This window comes from Ambystoma mexicanum, chromosome 5p, assembly GCF_040938575.1.
Source record: "Ambystoma mexicanum isolate Mex_15411 chromosome 5p, UKY_AmexF1_1, whole genome shotgun sequence".
Taxonomy (NCBI): domain Eukaryota; kingdom Metazoa; phylum Chordata; class Amphibia; order Caudata; family Ambystomatidae; genus Ambystoma; species Ambystoma mexicanum.
In genome coordinates, this window is record NC_090930.1 from 789,474,676 (window position 1) to 789,493,740 (window position 19,065).

Genomic DNA, 19,065 nt, shown 5'->3' on the forward strand with positions numbered 1-19,065 from the left:
TTATACGACGGATGACGTTGACGCTTGACGGCGGCCTTCGATGGACCAAGCTACGCGGCCTCGCGAAGAGCGCCCTCTGGCGAAAAGATTTCCGAAAAAGAAGCAGTCTGGCGAATATATCTAAGATGAGGAATACGTGAGAGGAACATCCAGTCCAAAGAACGTTACAGTTGGTAAGTAACTTGTTCTTTCGGTGGGTATGATGGATCGCAGGCCACAGCTTCACCGCGAGTGAAGCCATTTCCATTTGGTTGAGTGTTGGTACGGGTCCCTTTCTTCAGCTTTGTGGATGCTTGTTTACCTTCCCCCTTTTGATTTTGTCATCATAAAATGTTCATAGAACCGCCGAAGACAGTCCGTATTTGTTTTATATGCCTCTCTTGCATTTCTTAGTCCAAGCCTGAGTCTTTTTAGGCGATTAGTATGCACTTTTCTGCTCACCAAAGAAAAGGCACTGGGCCTCATTACACGGATGGCAGTAGGGATTTACCGGTACCGGTAAAATACCGGTACCGGTAAATCCCTACTGCCTTACTACGAGGTCCCTTTGCGGGTTGGGGGATTTAACGACTGCTTTTAGCAGGCGTTAAAATCCAACCCGCTAAGGGACCTCGGAGCTAATTACGGCACCGCAGTTTTGCGGTGCCGTAATTAGCGCCTTCCCCATTCCCATTGAGCCCTATGGGGCAGAAATGGGAATGGGGAAGGGCAATGGCGGAAAGGGGATTTACCGCCCCTCCAACCTTGGAATGGGGCGGTAAATCCCCTTCCCGCCAAGGCGGTGGCGGTATTTTACCGGCATGAGCCATGGCGCTAATAGCGCCATGGCTCACCGCCTACCGGGTAATGAGGCCCACTGTCTTGTTTCATAAAACTGTCGAACTTGTGTTCGCATGTAGTGCGTTAGCAGAGAAGTGAGCCATTGTGTGTTGAATAGGTTAATGAGTGCAGTGTTCGAAAGGAAGGTTTTGCCCCTCTTAAACACTCTCTCCGAAATGCAGATGTTTCACAAATCACACTTTGCTTTAAATGTTAGTTTTGTAACTAAATATCAGTTATGAGTGCACGCGCCTAGTAGCTCGTCAAAGCATGACCAGAAAATAACTGAGATTGTACATCTCTTGTGTTTAAATACACCTATATCTTTCAGGAACAATGACCATAATTGTTTCACACATGAATGCGGTAGAAGTGAATCACTGAGCGCTTTGAGGACCAGTTCTGTGAAATCCACCATTTTCCTTTAAATGTTGTTGGGACGTTCTCAGCGATTTGGCCCCAGATTTTGCATGCATTTCTTGTCTCGGTTGATCCTTACTCTAAAGTTTGCAGTATTTCTGTCTTTCTAAAAAAAGTAAAATTTCAAGTGAATACATATTTCAGAATTTTAATTCCAATTAAATCTGTTAACAACTAATTAAGTTAGTTAAATAGAGAGGCTAAATCTCGTTGAGTTATTAACAGTAGAGAAAACCTATGCATTGCATGTTGGTTTTGAACGTATAGTGTGGTTTTCTAGTACCCACTACTTCAGCTGTAAGTTTTGTGGGAAGTTTTGTAATTTCCTAAAAAGTACTGGAGTTACATTTCAGAAATATTCGTCCATGCGTTTTCAAATTTGAACTCTTTTTGAATGACACAATACTGAAGGCTCTCGTGGTAATCAACTCCTGAAGAACGGTAAAATAAAATGTTTGAAACACAGACAATCCACATGAAACATCTTAATGTGTTAATTGAATCCTGTGTTCATACAGTAGCTAAATTCTGACCAGATATGCAAATTGGTTCAGTGGTACCTGCCCTAACGCCTAACGTTCACATGGCACTTATTTAGTTTTGGTATGTAAATGTGTCAGACAGCGGTTGGCTGTGGTATGGTCATGGGCACTGTGGGGTGGTGCTGACTCGGGCACTGACATCTTTATGGTTGGGCTTCCCACATTCACACACACATTATCTGGAAATTTAAGACATTTGTTTCCTGAGCTCAAATTAAAGGCACCTTGCTCACCACAGCCCAGCTCAGTTTTAACCAGTATTTGCACCGGGGCTAATATTTCACAGGATTCCCATTCTCGTTCTATTGCACACCTACAGCCCTTATCACAGACTCATTTCAAACTTTGCACTCTCCTCTTTGAACCATGGTGTCTAAATGCATAATTCAAGGAAAAACAGTAAACGCCAAAACTATTGGCATTGCCAATGTTTGTTTGGATCTGTGGTGAACAATTTTCCTTTTCTATTTTTCCATATTTGAGAAAGGCAAGGAATGCATTTTTTTCTTTTTCTCTGGGTGCCATCAGCTTACTTCTCTTGAACAAATGTGAATGACGACAGACTTCTTGCACTCTTTTTCCCATGTTCTTATTTAAGTCAGTTGTCCTGCCCCTCTGTTAGCCTTCCCCTAGAATCAAAGGTTAGTCACAGGATGGATAAAAGCTGCACATGTTCACTAGAAGACTTTTTTTTTTGTTTTTTGGGCGGAGAACCATGGAGCCTAAATTCACCAATCCTTAAACAAATGCATATGGCGACAGCCTGCTTTCTCTATTTTCCCCATGTTCTTATTTAAGTCAGTTGTCTTGAACCTCTGTTTGCAACCACCTAGAATTGGAAGTTTACGCTCAAGATGGACAAATGTAGCACATGAACACTAGAAGGCAAAACATGTTTTTTGATAGGGGCCTGGAGGCGGCAGGCGGGGGCGTCTGAACAAAAATTCACGAAACCTGCAAAAGGCACCGAATGAAGCCAAGTACCATTTGTTTTCCAAATAGGGTGAGATTTCATTCACCTGTTTTACCTCTACACATGCACAAATTTGCCTAATGAGTTTGTTAAAAGCACACTTTTGGTAGCCCCCTTATTTTTCTAAATTTTTTTATTTAAAATGATAGTTTCATTACAAAACTTTTCATTTATACTTTAACAGCATGGTTTTCGGTCAGAATAAAAAGAAAGAGCAAGCAAAGACAGCAGAAAAGAACACAGGTTGAGTTAAGGGACTAAAACAGAAGGAATTAACTTTCATTCAATGAGTGGCTGAGACTGTTGTTTCCAGTTATATCGTTGCTAAAATGAATAATGGTGAGTATCAATTTTTTATTGGTGCTTGCCAAAATCTGGGCCCAATGCTCGTAAAGTTTTCTGAAATATGCATGATTCAAGAATCTTACTCTAAATAGGTTCCTTTTTTCCGTAAGCTTGGGACACTCCATAGTGATGTGGAATAGGGTTTCCACAATGTCCTCTTGTTCGCAAAAGCGGCAGAATGCCATTGATTTTGTCAATTATCTGGAATTTTGGGAGAGCTTCACGTGTAGGTAAGATATTCAGACGAAATCTGAGAAAACGATCTCTGACGTTTCGATCAGGGAAAACAGCTAGATATACAGGGAGCTGGTTGATGGATCTAATGTCTGTATCGGAATTTATGTTCATTTTGTATTTGTTTTTGGAGGTGAAAGTCTTTATCCAATCATTCTGTAGAAGTAGTTTTTTTGCTGATTGTGGACTATTGACCAGAGAGTCCAAAGTTATGTCGTTTTCCCTCATTCGTTGCTCTATGGCGGTTTTCCAAGCCTTGAGCAGTGCCAGCTGTCGAATTCTCCCTGGTACGGAGGATATTGAGAGCCGGAATATCGTTGTTGTTTGCGATTTTTCTGTATAAATCAAGTTTTTTCCAGATGACGATGGAACTGAGGGATTGAGTGGCTATCTCATGCCGAATTCTTACCACAGGGAAAGAGTTCAGCAGTTTTAGGATTTTCCGCCATAAGGTGCCATCTCCCAAATGGCTTGATAGGGTTTCACTCCCGTACGTGATGATAGCACTCACCTTTTGTCGGTAAAATCTTATGACTAATTTGCAGTGGATTGTGGAACCTTGCCGGGCCAAGGAGGCTGTCTTAATTCGAAGCTGTGAGACCCAATCTTTCTCTATCTCAGAATAATTCAATAGAATTCCCAAATACTTTTTTTTTAATTAAAAGTTTTTTATTATTTTTTTCTTGGTTTAAAAACACCACAGCACACCCGACAGTAAACGTTACAATGTCCAAACATTTGCTTTAACAGGTATTTACCACTGCCATCCCCAACCCCTTCCCCTTAACTTGAGCTTACTCCCTTGCATCTCTACTTATTCCTTTCCGGGTGCCCTTCTCCTTCCGTGCTGCCGGAAGTATCATATTCACTTGGGCTTGCCTGGGTGGTTTCGGTTAATGTGGCCACTAGTTGTCTCCAGGCCATTAGCATTCCCGCTTCGTCATCCTCCCCCCCTGTGTGCCGCTTCGTACCATACTGCAGTTTCTGCTTCAGCCCATTTCAGAAGGTCATGCCACCACACCTCTATATTCGGTCTCTGGCTCGATTTCCACCCCATGGCTATTCTGCATTTGGTGAGGATATAAGCCAAGTCTTTAAGTTTGCACACATGCTTAATTTTAAGCGGTCTAGAGAATCCTTCCACCATGCACGCCACACCGATTCCACATCTAACTTAATACCTTTATCGGCAAAGCGATGGGCAACCTCCCCCCAGAATTCTCGAATCTCCGGACATGGCCAGAACATGTGCGTCATCCCTGCGTTCACTTCCCCACATTTTGGGCATATTTGTGTCTCTGTGCTCTTAAATCTGGCTATCCTTTGAGGGGTCATATATGCCCTATAGGTTACATATAGTTGAATCTGTTGTAGTCTGGTGTTCCTGGACACCTTCTTGTGGTACCTCTGTGCTCTTTCCCATTGCCCGTCTTGCATAGGTTCCCCCGCGTCCTCCTCCACTCGCGTCTCAGCTGGGTCACCTCTTTCCCCACCCTAGACATTACAAATTCATAAATCCGGGATACCGCATGCCCTCCCTCCGAGATATCATATATTGTCTCTATGGCTGAGTCTGGTTGGTCTTCCAATACTATTTCAGAACATGTGGCTCTTATTTGCTTTATAAGTCTAATGTAGGTATTGCCCAGGGTGCACTCCATTTCTTCCACTAGTGTGAATTCCAGTGCCTTCCCATCTCGCCACACATCTCCTAGTGTTGCTATGCCCACCGGCTCCCAGTGTTCACGTATCGTCTTTCTTAGCTGTTCGTCCACTCCCTTCAGAGCCACTAGCGGCACTTGGGGGGAGCACGGAGTTGGGTTATCCATGACCTGGCATGCCTTACGCCATGTCTTCTATCCCAATTCTAGCAGCTTTGTTCGCCCTTTTAGCTCCGATTTGGGTAGCCATATCAGTTCTTTCAGGAAGAAAGGTGTGCATTCAGACCTCAGCAGTCTGGACTCTGCTGTTTTGTCTTCAGTTAGCCACTTGCCACATACTGCAGTTGCCCAGCTAAATGGTATATCTCAAAGTTAGGCAATCTTATGCCGCCTTTCTCATACGCATTCTGCAACTTCCATAAGGCTATCCTATTTCTGGTATTGTGCCAGATAAAACCTCTATATAAGCTCTGTAGTTTATTAAAGAAGGGTTTGGACACCATATATGGGATATTCACGAAGAAGTGCATTAGCCTAGGCAAGACAACCATTTTCAACAATGCCACCCTTCCCATCATAGCCAGGGGGAGTTTAGCCCATAACTTCATGCTGTTTTCAATGTTTGTTACTGCTTTCTCTGTGTTATATTTGTGTTCATCTTCTACCTCATGGTAAATATCAATCCCTAAGTATCTAAATGTTCTTGTCTCCCAGGGTATTTGTAAAACTTGCAGGTTATTTTGTGCAATTCCTTTGTATCTCCCTAAGGGAAATATGCACGACTTCTTGGAGTTGACCGCTATGCGCGAGAATGCCGCAATATCGATCCATTACTTCTACGATGTATTGCAGGTTTTCTTCTGGATACCTCAGATACAGTAGCATGTGGTCTGCGTATAGTGACATCAGGTGCGGTCCCTCCCTACTGTAGAACCCTATCTCTTCATATTGTTGCCTCAAATATATTGCGAGGGGTTCCAGTGCGATGATATACAGCATAGGAGACCATGGACAGCCTTACCTGGTGCCCCTGCTGAGTTGCCATTTGTCCGAGATGATCGCTCCCGTTTTGACTCTAGCAAGTGGCGAGCTATATAGCAGCTTCATCCACCTCAAGTACCCTGGCCCCATTCCATATTCCAGGGGTCCCCAACCTTTTGTTAGCAATGAGCAACATTTGAGCGTCAGATGAAATGGTGAGCAACTTCAGCACTTTGATGCAATTTATCGGCATTCAGTGGTAAAATGATTGGAACAAATCATAACATCATTTGACATTAAACTGGTATAGAAATACAATCTTTAGTAAATTAAGTGGCAAACAGTGCATTTCTAGGCACTGGGCCAGCAAAATTATTCAAAAACTTTGCAGGATGTATGAAAATATTTGAGTGCTTGGAGTTCTCCCCCAGGGAATGTTCAAGCGATTTAATGGTAAATGTTTTTTAAGCACGTTTTAACAGTAGTATTTACTCCAAAATATAAAGGCTTATTTTGGTGCTGCCCCATCTATCCCTCCAAAGGGATTGTCAGGATCTTTAGGGGCAAATTGGGCATTTTTAGGAGAACAGGATGAGTAAAACTAGACAGAATATGGTAGAATTTAAAGATCATTTCAACCAGGCTTTGTGTGAGGGGAGGTTTATCCACCTAAGAAACCTAGCGGAAAATAGTGCTTTTTAAAGCACTCAAGGTCTGTTACATTGAAGACAAGTGATTAGGAATAAAAAAAAAAACGATTTCTGATGGATTTGGGTACTCTTTCCCCAAGCAATCCCCTGGGAAATATAGTTGTAAGTGGTGCATTCTTAAGCATGCTAGTGGGCCAGTAACATTGTACACAAACAAACTTTTGAAGACCACTTTACAGAAGGGGTGGCATTCTTCCTTCATATTGTACACATTATATGTTTATGGTTGTATACCTCAATTGTTAAGTGCACTCCCTTGACATGGGGTCAGCCTGCACTTCAAATGTTCATACCTGTGGCAGGGTCGACTTAGCCATTCATTGCTCGAGGTTGATAAATTCATTACATTACATTGGGTAATATCCGTTCTTAAATAATTTAGAAGCAGGAAGAATCTAGCAAGAAACACTATACTAAAGTAAAAATAATTTTTATGTCACTAAGAAATTATTTTCAGTAACATAAGTGAATTGCAATTGGTAGCTACACTAATTACATGTGCACAATTTGGAGCTAATTCCCCTTAGAAATCCATTAGTCATATGCCAGATAGCCATATGCCAGATAAGCAAAGCATCATACAATCTGAATGTTCCCACCAGGCACTGCAATACAAGTAGTATGTAACATGTGTGCCAATTATGAGGCATGGGGCCCGCAAACACAAACTTCACATGTAAAGAAACTGGCATAAGCAAATTGTTTAAGAAGGAAAGTTTGAGCATGCATGCCACTTATTTGCCCAATATGTCGGCACCAGCTGTATAAAGGCACAGAAGCTGGCAATTGTCACCAGAACACAAACACAGACATTTGGTTCAATTATTTTTCCCATTAATGCACTTCCGTACTAGAAAGAAGAATCAGAAGATGAAAATGTTTTCACAAAGATTATGCAATTATTGTGAAACATTTTGGACCAAAAAATTACATTTTGGAAACAAACGCAAATCATACATGTACAAAAGAATCTTATTGGAACTTCCTTGACAGTTGGGCATTCAAGTCACTCATTTTCCTATTTCTTTTCGTACTATGACGACTAACCCCTTTGCGGTCTACCTGAGTGCAACGGGGGAAGGCTCAGTTGGCGGCAACATTATCTTCGTAGATTGTATTCTTGATCCAGCCAGCGATGCACCTCATAGTGTACCAGAGTTTCAAGTGGCATATACATTTTAGAGTGCTAAAACAGAAATTGTCTGAATAAGGGTGGATTCAGTGGGGAGTCCTTTTTACTTCTGATTACAGAGCAGTACCATGGGTATTCACATGGGTGACCAGGCCAGCTTAGTTTCTGTGCTTCAGGTTCTCTTCAATCACTGGGGACTGTCTCATCTGAAGCCAAAGAGATTCATTTCTGTAACCGCCCCCCCTTGCTCCCTGCACCCATCTGGCCTGCCCCACCACTCAGACCACTCTACTGATGCCTCCACAGCTAAAGCGTCAATACCTAACAGTATGTTATGCCTGTCAAATAGAGTAGGCTGATTGGCTAGCCTTCCTGCACAGTTCTGGCTCAGGGTACACTGCCATTGTTGTCTCATATCTGAATGTCCTTCTTCTTAGCCTTCACACAATGACCCAGAGCAACGGGCGAGCAACATTTTAGGGTCAGGAGAGCAACATGTTGCTCGCGAGCTACACGTTGGGGATCACTGCCATATTCCTTCAAGGCCGCCATCAGCCAACGCCAGCTTACAGAACCAAAGGCTTTCACTGCATCAAGGGAGAAAATTGCCACTTCGCTTGTATCTCCTTCTGTCTGTTCTATGACGCGGTGAAGCCTTCTATGGTTGTCTGTTATACCACTACCCGGAACATATCCGGTCTGGTCATGATGTATAAGTTTATTTATGACCTGCATAAGTTCTGTTGCGCAGATTCTGGCTTCTTTATTTGCGTGCATATAGCTACGCTTGGCGTATTGTGGCCGCCACCTTCCGCAATGTTGTCCGGCTATTTTAGGGGGAGTTCTGACATCAGGTCAGCAGGGCTCACATCGCATCACGGACCGCCCTGACATTATGCAGGTCCGTGTTACGCGATCTTCTGGGCCGCGTCTTTGTCCAGCATATCATGTGTGCCAGCGCTCACTCTGTGTCGGCAAGCCGTCCTCGGTGCATACTCGTCCAGCCTCCTCAGCGGGCAGTCACTTCCTATTTAATGATGGCATTACGAAGGCCATCTGGCCGGTGCTCTTCCACAGTGTCTAATGTTCATGGTTTCGTTGCTTCATCCATCTGGGCTTCAGTCCATCCGAGTCCTTTGTTCCCTGGAACGGCCATTTTAGGTGGACGTCCGTGGGGATCTTGCAACTTTCCTTTCCCAATTATCTCAGTCCTAGGTGAACGTTTCTGAAACAGGCTTAGTATGCTGTGTACCGCTCACTTTCACACAGCTGATCCTGCTTTTTGGAGCTGTTTCCGTGCGTTCTGCCGGCGGGCATGCTCCGGATTTAGACGGATCTGCGGGGTCTTCCAGCCTCTCACATGGCCAGTTAGCCATGCCCCCCATAATTCCCAAATACTTGATTGAGTTTTGCCAATGTAGTTTTTTATTATCCATGAAGAATGATGTTTTCTGTTTGGATTGCCTGTTGTTGGTCAGAGACATGATCTTGGTTTTGGTTGTGTTGATCTCTAGATCGTTCTGCTTCACATAAGTCTCCATCTGGAAGAGGCTTCTTTGTAGGCCTACTGGAGGTATGGCGATAGGTTTCGGTGGGTTGGCTGTACGGAAGCGATCTTCCTTCGGCAGGTCTGAGGTATATAGATTGAATAAGGTTGCTGCCAAGGGGGCAGCCTTGCTTCAAGCCATTGTTAGCATCGATCGGTCGGGATAGAGTTCCATCACGGGAGAGCCTAATTTTGATGGTGGTATTAGTGTATAGTTGTTTGATTGACTCTATAATATCTGATGAACAGTTCCACAGTCTGAATTTTTGCCAAAGTTTTTCTCTGTTAACCAAGTCAAAGGCTGCATGTAAGTCGATAAAGGCTGCATAGATGGGCCGTTTTTTTAAGAGAACTTCATGTTTAAGGATGTTTAGTATCAAAAGATTGACGTTGGTTCCTGTATTTTTGATGAAGCCAGTTTGGCGAATATCGATTCGCTTGTTATCTTTAATGCAGATGGTAAGATTTCTTAACAGTAACGTAGCAAATATTTTGCCAATGGGGTCCATTAAAGCATTGGCCGATAATCTGTGGGGCAGTTTCGGTCACCGTTTTATAGATTGGTATCAAGATTGCAGACTTCCAACAGTTCGGTATTTGTTTGCATTTTTCTATGTTGGCAAATTGATGTGTGCACAGGTTCGCCCATTCAGCTGGGTTCCGTTTAATGATGGCATTACGAAGGCCGTCTGGCCGGTGCTCTTGAGGGATTTAGATTCTTTATTAGTAACAGGATAGTCTCTTGTTCCCATATCGCTGGCAATTTGATTTCAACTCGAGCTGCTGGTTTAGGGTTATTATTGCTCGGCTTTCATGTATGAATGGTTGAGAAATGGGCCCGCCAGATGTCTTCAGGAATAACCTGTGTCAATTTATCTTGTTTGTCCTTTTGTGCATTTAGTAGATTTGATAGGCCTCTTGTGTTATGTGATTTAAGCATGTTGAGTACTGATTCAGCATCTTTTTGAAGTAACGGAGCTTTGGCATTCTTTACCCAATTTCTTTGTTTTTGTTTGACCTTTTTCATCAGAGTGATTCCATTCGGTAGTTTGAATTTTTTAAGACGAGTGAGTTCTTTCTGTAGTTCTCTTTTTTTTTTTTTCAACTAATAATGGATTATAAAAGTGAGAATGGATTTTGTTGCCTACATGAGTGTGGTTTATGTTTTGAAGTAATGGAGTAAGTATCCATTCATAGTTAATTTTATTCAGCAACTGCCGGTTGGAGCCAATGTAGTTTTCTACAAGCTGGTTGACTTGAGGTGGATTGATGCACAGTCTAGTCGCTGATTTGTTTCCATCTGAATAATAGGGGAGATCTCTGTGCCGTCCCAGACGGTTTCTCAGTCTATACTAATGATGTGATTATCACTGTTTTGGGATATTATATTTTCAATATTTATTGTTCTCTCTTTAATTGCTAGATATGTGTAAATGTAGTCCAGTGTAGCTGCATCAGTCCCGCTCAACCAGGTTGGCTTAGTTGTTCGGTCTTGTGGGGAGAGTGTGTTATAGAGCGTTAGGTTTCAGATCTTCATCTCGTTGCACCAATTGTTAGCTTGTGATGAGAGAGTGGATTCCAATAATGGATTTCCTTTGTTGTCAAATAGATGTAAATTGAGATCCCCACAAATGATGAGTTCAATGTTATGATACGCGAACGAGACCTCATCAATAGCAGTGAATACTGAGTCGATGAATACATTGGAGTTGATTGCTGTCGGCTTCCGGTATATGTTAAAAATCCCAAGTGTCTCTTTTTGGGGCATTAACTAATTTGTATGATCAGTGGCTTGAGTGAGCCTGTGGTATTCGCATATGGTAAATTGCGCCCATGGGTTTAGATTTTTAGTTTCAATTATTCGTATGGCTGGAAGACTCTTGACCATAGTGAGCTGTCCGGAAGAAGGGCGCAATAAGAAACCCTTATAGGTTTGCTCCCACTGGGCTAGTCAGCACCAAACAGGGCAAAGTAATCCCTAGAGCGCAGAACACCATTTTTGGAAAGTTTGATGCACATTTCTCATTAGGGGGCTACGGTTATAGACTTTATAGAATCACCTTTTCCTATTGAACACGGTTGTGACTATAGGCCATGAGTGGCAATACGACAATATATATGTGTACATGTAGCAAAACCATCGGTAGCAAACCTGTAGTTGTGATTGGGTACTCCATAGGTTGAGTGCTTTATGGGTGGTTTATAACTTTGGTGGCATTCCATGAAGGTGCATGATACTAAAAATAAATTCGACCCAATGGCTGCAATTCTTTGCTTTTCAGAGCCTAACATTCGATTGTAGGTGATGGTGGCAAACAGAGGTTCATAGCACCTTACTTAAATAAGAACATTAGGGGGCAGGTGGGAGAGCAAGTAGGGTATCGGGGTGGAAGGGCAAAATGATAGGGTGAACCTAAAACATGGATTTTCTCATTCATTGTCCGTAGATATATTGTTTGTTGCATCTGTAGCCTGAACCGCTGGGCAGATCCAACATTCGTGAGGTTCAGGCGTATCATCACAAAAGCATGCTTTTGCAATTTTAATGCAATTCTGTCCAATGGTTTTCTTTTAAAAGTGCTTAAAAGTAAGCAAAAATAAATGAGTGATATCTAGGGTCTCCCAGAATGTCTGTGGTTCCACCTATAGCATATTGGCAACCTGACTGACTGTTTTGGATTTAGGTCTGTGAATACACTTCCAGATAGTTTGCACACTAAATAATGATGTTTCAAATGGTCACCTTTGTGGTTTGCAGACGTTATGCTGCAAAATCCTTCAGCACTTTTGGCTGGGGACTGAACCCATATTCTCAGAGGAACAGAATTCCGAGATAGATCTAAGCATGTACTCAGAACAGATAGACACTGATGAAGAGACTTTTATGGGTATTACACGGGAACAGCCAACTGCAGACTGCGTCACTTTCAAGCATTTTAATGATGGGGAGTTTAGACAGGAGGCTTTTCTAGCGTATGTGAAGCACCGCAAAGATGAAGTGGACAGCATCTGTGACGATTACCTTATGGATTCGTCAGGTCATATCTACCCACGCCCTAAGACCTATCTATTATCAAATAAAAGATATTGGTTTTATGAAGTAGTCTGCTACCAGGATTTAATATATTAACTCAGGAAGAGATGTCCTCATTAAGACCTTTTAGTTCAGAGGTAAACATTTCAAGTTGCAAACAGCCATCCAGGATTAAGTCATTCTACTCAAGGAGCAAGTTAAATGAACATTAATCATGCTATGTTGCCACCTGCAGCACTGATACATTTCAACTTCTGAATAGAAACGAAGCACAAATCGGCACTACAGGATGTCTTCCACTTTGGCCACCGCCTAGAGCTTATTCAGTGATAATGACAACAGCCAGAAGATGTGAAGAAACTTAAAAGGCTAAGTAAGGTAGATGTTGCCACACCATGATGGTAAATATGGTGACTCTGCCCACACATAAAATGTGCATAGCAAATGGGACGGCAATGCTAGGCCACTACAAACATTTGAGATACAGCCATATATGAACATGCTGTCAGAGGAGACAAGAACTTATGCCCATTCTACAACATGTAAACGAGAGATGGAAGCAAACGCAATAATTTAGAATGGTTTGTCTTGTAGAAATGGTGGGGGAGACAGGCAGTAGCAAAACAAAGAGGTGATGGCTGAAAGGTTTAGAATACATTTTAACCTCTGACATTGCTTTGGGCAACTCTCCAGACCATCGTTCTTCACCTGCCTAGCCACTACAGTAGGGGAAAACCATATGCAAATCAGCCTTAGTCCCACCCCCAAAGGGGGAAGTTCAGCGCAAACTGCTTGATCACATCCCTTCTGCACGAGACCACAAGCATCCCTAAACATGTTTATGCCTCGTTGGGCCTCATCAGTGAGAAGTAGCATGGGTATCTAGGCTCAGCAGGCACAGGACCCACGTCTGGGCATACCCGTCCCACTCCTGGTGACCATAGCAAAACAAAAGGGTGATGGCTGGAAGGTTTAGAATGAATCTTAACCTCTGGCATTGCTCTGGGCAACCCTCTAGACCATCGTTCTTCGCCTACCAAGCCATTACAAAAGGAGAAAACACCATATGCAAATCAGGCTTGGTCCCACCCCAAAGGGGGGAGTCCAGGCAGCCACAAGTCTGGACATCAAGAGGTATTCTTTAGTTAAGGTCTGTGGGTTCCTTCCATAAACAGTTAAACATTACCAATAAACCATTTTGATGGGTAGAACTTGCTGTGAAGCCTAGTAGATGGGGCATTGGAAAAGGCAAAGAAGGAAAATGAGACAGTAGTGTCTTTGGGAGCCATCACCACAAGACCTTTGCAAAAGGAGTGGTACCACTTAAGTAAGAATAGTTTATACAAATCAGTCTACAGATACTAGCAGTACTTTTAGGGCCCAGCACAGACATGGCAGCATTACCCTACATATGGACAGAGTCAGTACAGCTAAAGCCAATAGTGCACAAACAGATAACAGATAACAGAGTAAAGGACAAATTGGTGGTCCTGCAAGGTGTGGCACCACAACAAAATACTGACTCCAGTTACAGGTTGCCCCCCTTGCTTCTCCAATGAGGGAAGGGGGAAGAATGTCATAACATGGCAACAAAACCGGTGTGAAAAATAACCAGCTATGGTTTTTAAAGTATCGATAACTCTAACACTGCCATTGTTAAAAAAAAAATTAAAAAAATTAAAAAAGACTTGCACAGATTATGATGCCACATAATGTACTCTTCATTCAAGATGATGTACACATGGCTGAGCTGTGAACTGGCCTTCAACAATGAAAGATCTCATTGATAAAAAAAAAAGCCTTATGTTTTTTTTTTTATTTCATGTGGGGCCAAGACGGAAAACCAATATTATGGTTTGTTTACATTTCAGATAAGGGGAAAACACAAAACCATATTCCCCAGAAACTGTAAACATTAAATAGAAGACTTTATTTCCCAGGGGAATTGCCATATGGAGAGAGGGCCCAATCAGTGAATGGCAGTAATTGAGTTTATATCATAGTGATGGTGTAGATATGTTTACTTTATTAACTATCTCTGTTGAATGTTTTGGGTTTTGTTTTCCTGTGCTGCAACTATAACGTTATTTTAAGAATTTTCCTTTACTATTCACTGAAAGTGTGCTGTGTATATCACTTTTGAAGTGAAGATTGCGATACTTCGGATACACAAGAACGTTAATGTAATTACACACAGGTGAAAAATCAACCCTCTGCAAAGGGCATTGACCATAAGAAGAATTGTGATTTGTCTGCATGTAATGCATGGAGGCTGTCCCAGGAATGACACTGGGTCTCATTACGAGTATGGCGGTAAGGCAACAATGGCAGCGGTATTGCTACCGGCACCGTTGGTACGGTACCGCCATACTAGGGGTTTGCTCGCAGCCACCAGGTCTGACCCGCGAGCAGAACTGGATGGTAGCAACGGTACTGTTATTAACGGTACCATTGCTAACACCCTCCCCATTCCCATTGGGTCGGAATGACCCAGTGATTCCTCTTTCGCGGGTGCCGGACCCGGATGCAAGTTTGGAGGTAGCCTTGCCGGTATAACCGGCAAGGCTACCGCCAACCTCGTAATGAGGCCCACTGACTATTGGCCTCTTCTATGGTAAACACGTTTTAATACACTGGACCAATCACTAGATGGGGGACTACGCATTAAAACGTTATCAGTGGTAGGTTAGGTTTATTATGTATGTATTTGTTTCTATATATCTAGGCCTCTCTCTCTATAGGTATATATATATTCAATGAAAAAAACTTTAGTCAATGATCAGTTAAAAGGTAAAAACGTATCGCAACAAAACCCCTGAAGTTCAACGCATTGGGGAACTCTGCACCGGCTTAACTTGGCGCATTCCCGTTCACATATAATACTATATTCCCCATAGTGCCATTTTCTATGTATTGTATATCCCTTCTCTTCTAATAAATGTCCTCTTGGACTTTGCAATAGGAATGCGCCAAGTTAAGCTGGTTCTGAGTTCCCCAATGAATTGAATTTCATTTTTTTTTCCCGATATGTTTTTTACTTTAACTGATCATTAAATAAAGTTGTTTGCATTGAATTTTAAGGGTTTTGTTATTCCATATATGTTTCCGTACCACTGGCCATGGGCTTTGGCCATGGCAAGTGGCCACAGACTTTGGCCATGCCCACTGTATATTTTCGAATACTGCCAGACCAATACCATGGCCTTCAGCCAAATTTTCATTTTTTTCTTTTTTTTATAAAGAATATTTTATTGTATTTTCAGCATATAACAGAACCGACAGTAACAGGGCATTTCAATGAGGCACATAATGAATTAATTAAGCAACAATCAGTCCCTCCCCCTTCCGAATCATTTGAAAACCCCAATTCAAAAATCAGCTTAACATCCCACCTCATGTTTTGGTCTGTCCCCCAGCTTATTATCTTGGAAGAATTCCTCTATACCTTTACTTATTTCCTCCCTCAGTGTTTCGTCTTTAAATATATAAGTTGTGTTTTTCCATTTCCACAACCCGGGGAGGCTGTCTTTGATCTTCAATTTCAATGTAATGGGAGCGTGGTCTGATAATGCTATTGCCCCTACCTCAATCTATACTACCATACCCAGCGTGCTCCGGGATACCCACATATAATCTATCCTAAAGGAACACCTAGGAACGTGAGAATAGAATGTGCATCCCTTATTGTCTCCCCTCTTTTCCCTCCAGGTCTCCACCAGTGAAAGCTTGTCTATTTTTTCACTCAATTCTATTGTGGGTTTACCCTGGGTGCCCGGCCTACCCGCATTCCTATCCACTTTTGGGTTCTAGGCCATATTCAAGTCTCCTGTTAGTATAATTTGTGTTTTGGCAAATGTTTCCAATTTAACAAACTTCTGCTGGATAAACCTATCTTGCCCTGAGTTAGGCGCATAAATAGAAGCTAGAGTGCATATTTCTCCCCTTGCCTGTAATATCACTGCCAGATATTTGCCACTGGAGACTTTTTCCCTTTCCGCTACTTCGAAGTTGAGGTTGGTTCGTATGGCTATCAACAACCCTGCTTTTTTCCTCCCCTCTTTTGATTGAAATATATGACTATATCCCTGAAGTCTAAGTTTGTGCTTGTCAGTTATTTGCAGGTTTGTTTTCTGTAGAGTCAAAAGGTCTGGTTTTTCACTCTGTAGAAATTGTTCAAATGTGTTCCTTTTCAGAGGGGAGTTCAACCCATTGACATTCAATGACATAACAATCTTATTATTGGTCCTAGCCATCTCCTGGACTATTTAAAGGACTATTTGTGTACCCCTTTACTTCCTGGTTGGCACTGCCCCTGCCCTCTCGTTCCCCTCCTCCCACAGCTTCCTTGCTTCCCCTTCCCCCCTTACGCCCCTCTGGGTGGACTCAATCAGCCTCTAGCCTCTCCCGAATCGCCTTCTCGGGGATTGAGTCAATTTCTCCTCCCAGCCGTATTAACTGCAAGCTCTCCCAAGCCCATAACTTGATCCCGACTCCCGCCATCCTCCCCGCCCAACGATTACATTATTAACACACTTTCCCTCCCAGGCTAACTTATCTAAACGTTCTCTGGATCACACGTCTTCCTTTTAGATGGCTGTAGGGTCCTTCGGAATCTTCTTAATGTTCCTTTGTTTTACTGTGGACCATTCCCAAGTCCTCTTTGTCTCCTGACCCTTCACCCTGGGTTCCCTAGGTCCTGCTTCTTCCTCCTCTAGCCCAAGTATGCCCACTCCTTTATTGCAGGATGAGGCGCAATGTTGTCAGCCCTCCCATTCGAATACCAGGCCAAAGGGAATAGCCAATGATATCTAATGTCCTTCTCACAGAGGAATCTCACTGCCGGGCCCATTTTCCTCCTCTTAAGCAATGTTATTTGGGACAAGTCCTGAAAGAGTTGTTGCTCTGAGCTGTTATATTTTAGTTGTTTCACTTTTCCTGCTGCCAACAGGATCTCTTCTTTCTGGCCATAGTTGTGCAGGGCCACCAGACCGTGTCTAGGTCTAGCTCCCGGTTCTCTCCTCAGCGGGCCCACTCTGTCCAGTTTCAGTTCAGTGTCCCCTTCCAATTCTCTTATATCTACAAATATTTTCTGGATCACCGCCTTGAGATCTCTGTCCTGTACGTCTTCGGTCAGGCCTTTTACCCTTACATTCGATCTCTTCAACCTGGTTTCTAGACCCTCAGTTTAGTTTAGTTTAGTTTCTTTATTTGTACCGCGCGCCGAACCCGGGGGTAACCGGGCGCCGGAGACTTGGAGAGAGTTACAACATGGCAAAAATATACAATACAGACTGTGAAATAACAACATTAAGTGTAGTAGACCAGGTTACAAGATGGTCGACAAGAACAAGTGGAGAAGAAGTACATTAAGTAGAATTTTTGTTGGCAAGCCATGTTTTAGTATTGGCTCTAAAGGTCCAAAAGGAGGGGTTCTGCTCTAAGGGTTAGAGGCATAGCGTTCCATAGTTGGCAGCTAGGACCGGGAAGCTGGCGCCACTTGCTTTTTTAGGGAGAATTTGGGAATGGAGAGGCAATGTGAGTATGGTGTTCTAGTTGGTCTAGTTGATGTGTGATTGTGGAACTTGTCTGCCAGGTATTTGGGTGCGTCATTGGAGCAGCATTTATGGACGATGACAAGGGATCTGAGAGTGATTCTGTCTCGTGCAGGGAGCCAGTGAGCATCTTGCCTGATGCTGGAGATGTGGGCGTGTCGGGGGATACTGAGGGCGGCTCTGAGGGCATTATTTTGAAGCACCTGTAGTTTGTTCAGGTTGTGTTCTGATGTGCCGAGAAAGAGCGTGTTACAGTAGTCAATTTTTGAGAGCACTAGCGCTCTGGCTAGTGTAATGCAGCTGGACAGAGATAGGAGAGGTTTGCAGGCGTTGATAAGCTTATTTGTATAAGCTGTGGATGAGGCTGTGGCATTCACCTGTCTTTTGAGCGAGAGAGTAAAGTCTAGATAAACCCCAAGGGTTTTAATTTCTTTGGCTACTGTGATTAGGTTACCGTCTATGTTGATGGACGCGTAACGGGAGTCTAGTTTGTTTAGCCGTGGTTGGGAGCCGACAAGAAGGAGCTCAGTTTTCTCGTCGTTGAGGCATAGGCCGTGCTCTGCCATGCAGGCTTGGATCTCCAAATATAGGTTATTGATTCTGGTGGAGTCCTCATCGTAGCACCCTGATAGGGTGATGAGAACCTGGGTATCTATAAATCATAGGAGAGAGGGTGTCGCTGTGCCTTGGGTTCAGAACAGAGGGGGGTTAATGTTAATCCTGAAACTCCCCTTGTCAACCCAAAGTTGATGCAATAAATGCAGAAATATCTATTTAGATCTAATCCTCTTGACAAGACAGGTGGAGCACCAAGAAGAAGCAAAATATCATAAACAATATGTAGATGAATTATCATACAGAAAACAGACAACAACAAAACATAGGTCTCAGTTGAAGTAAAACAATTATATATTTAGTTGTACCAACAAAGTATGACGATCACTGTTTGTCTGGTGGAAATCCACCAGATATGTAAAAGTTGCAACCAATGTCTGTGATGTAAAATAAACAACATAAAATGTGATAATAGAAAAACAACTTGTTATTATGACACACAACCAATGTTTTCCTGTTCTCTAATTCCAGAAAAATATATAGGTTTAGATCCAGGTGTTG

General features: G+C 42.8%; 1 protein-coding gene across 3 annotated transcripts in view; it reads left to right on the plus strand.

Moving 5' to 3' along the window:
* Positions 1-19,065, plus strand: part of GOLGA4 (golgin A4) — a 2,156,782-nt gene that overhangs the window by 1,062,648 nt on the left and 1,075,069 nt on the right. The gene's annotated exons all lie outside the window — the stretch shown is intronic.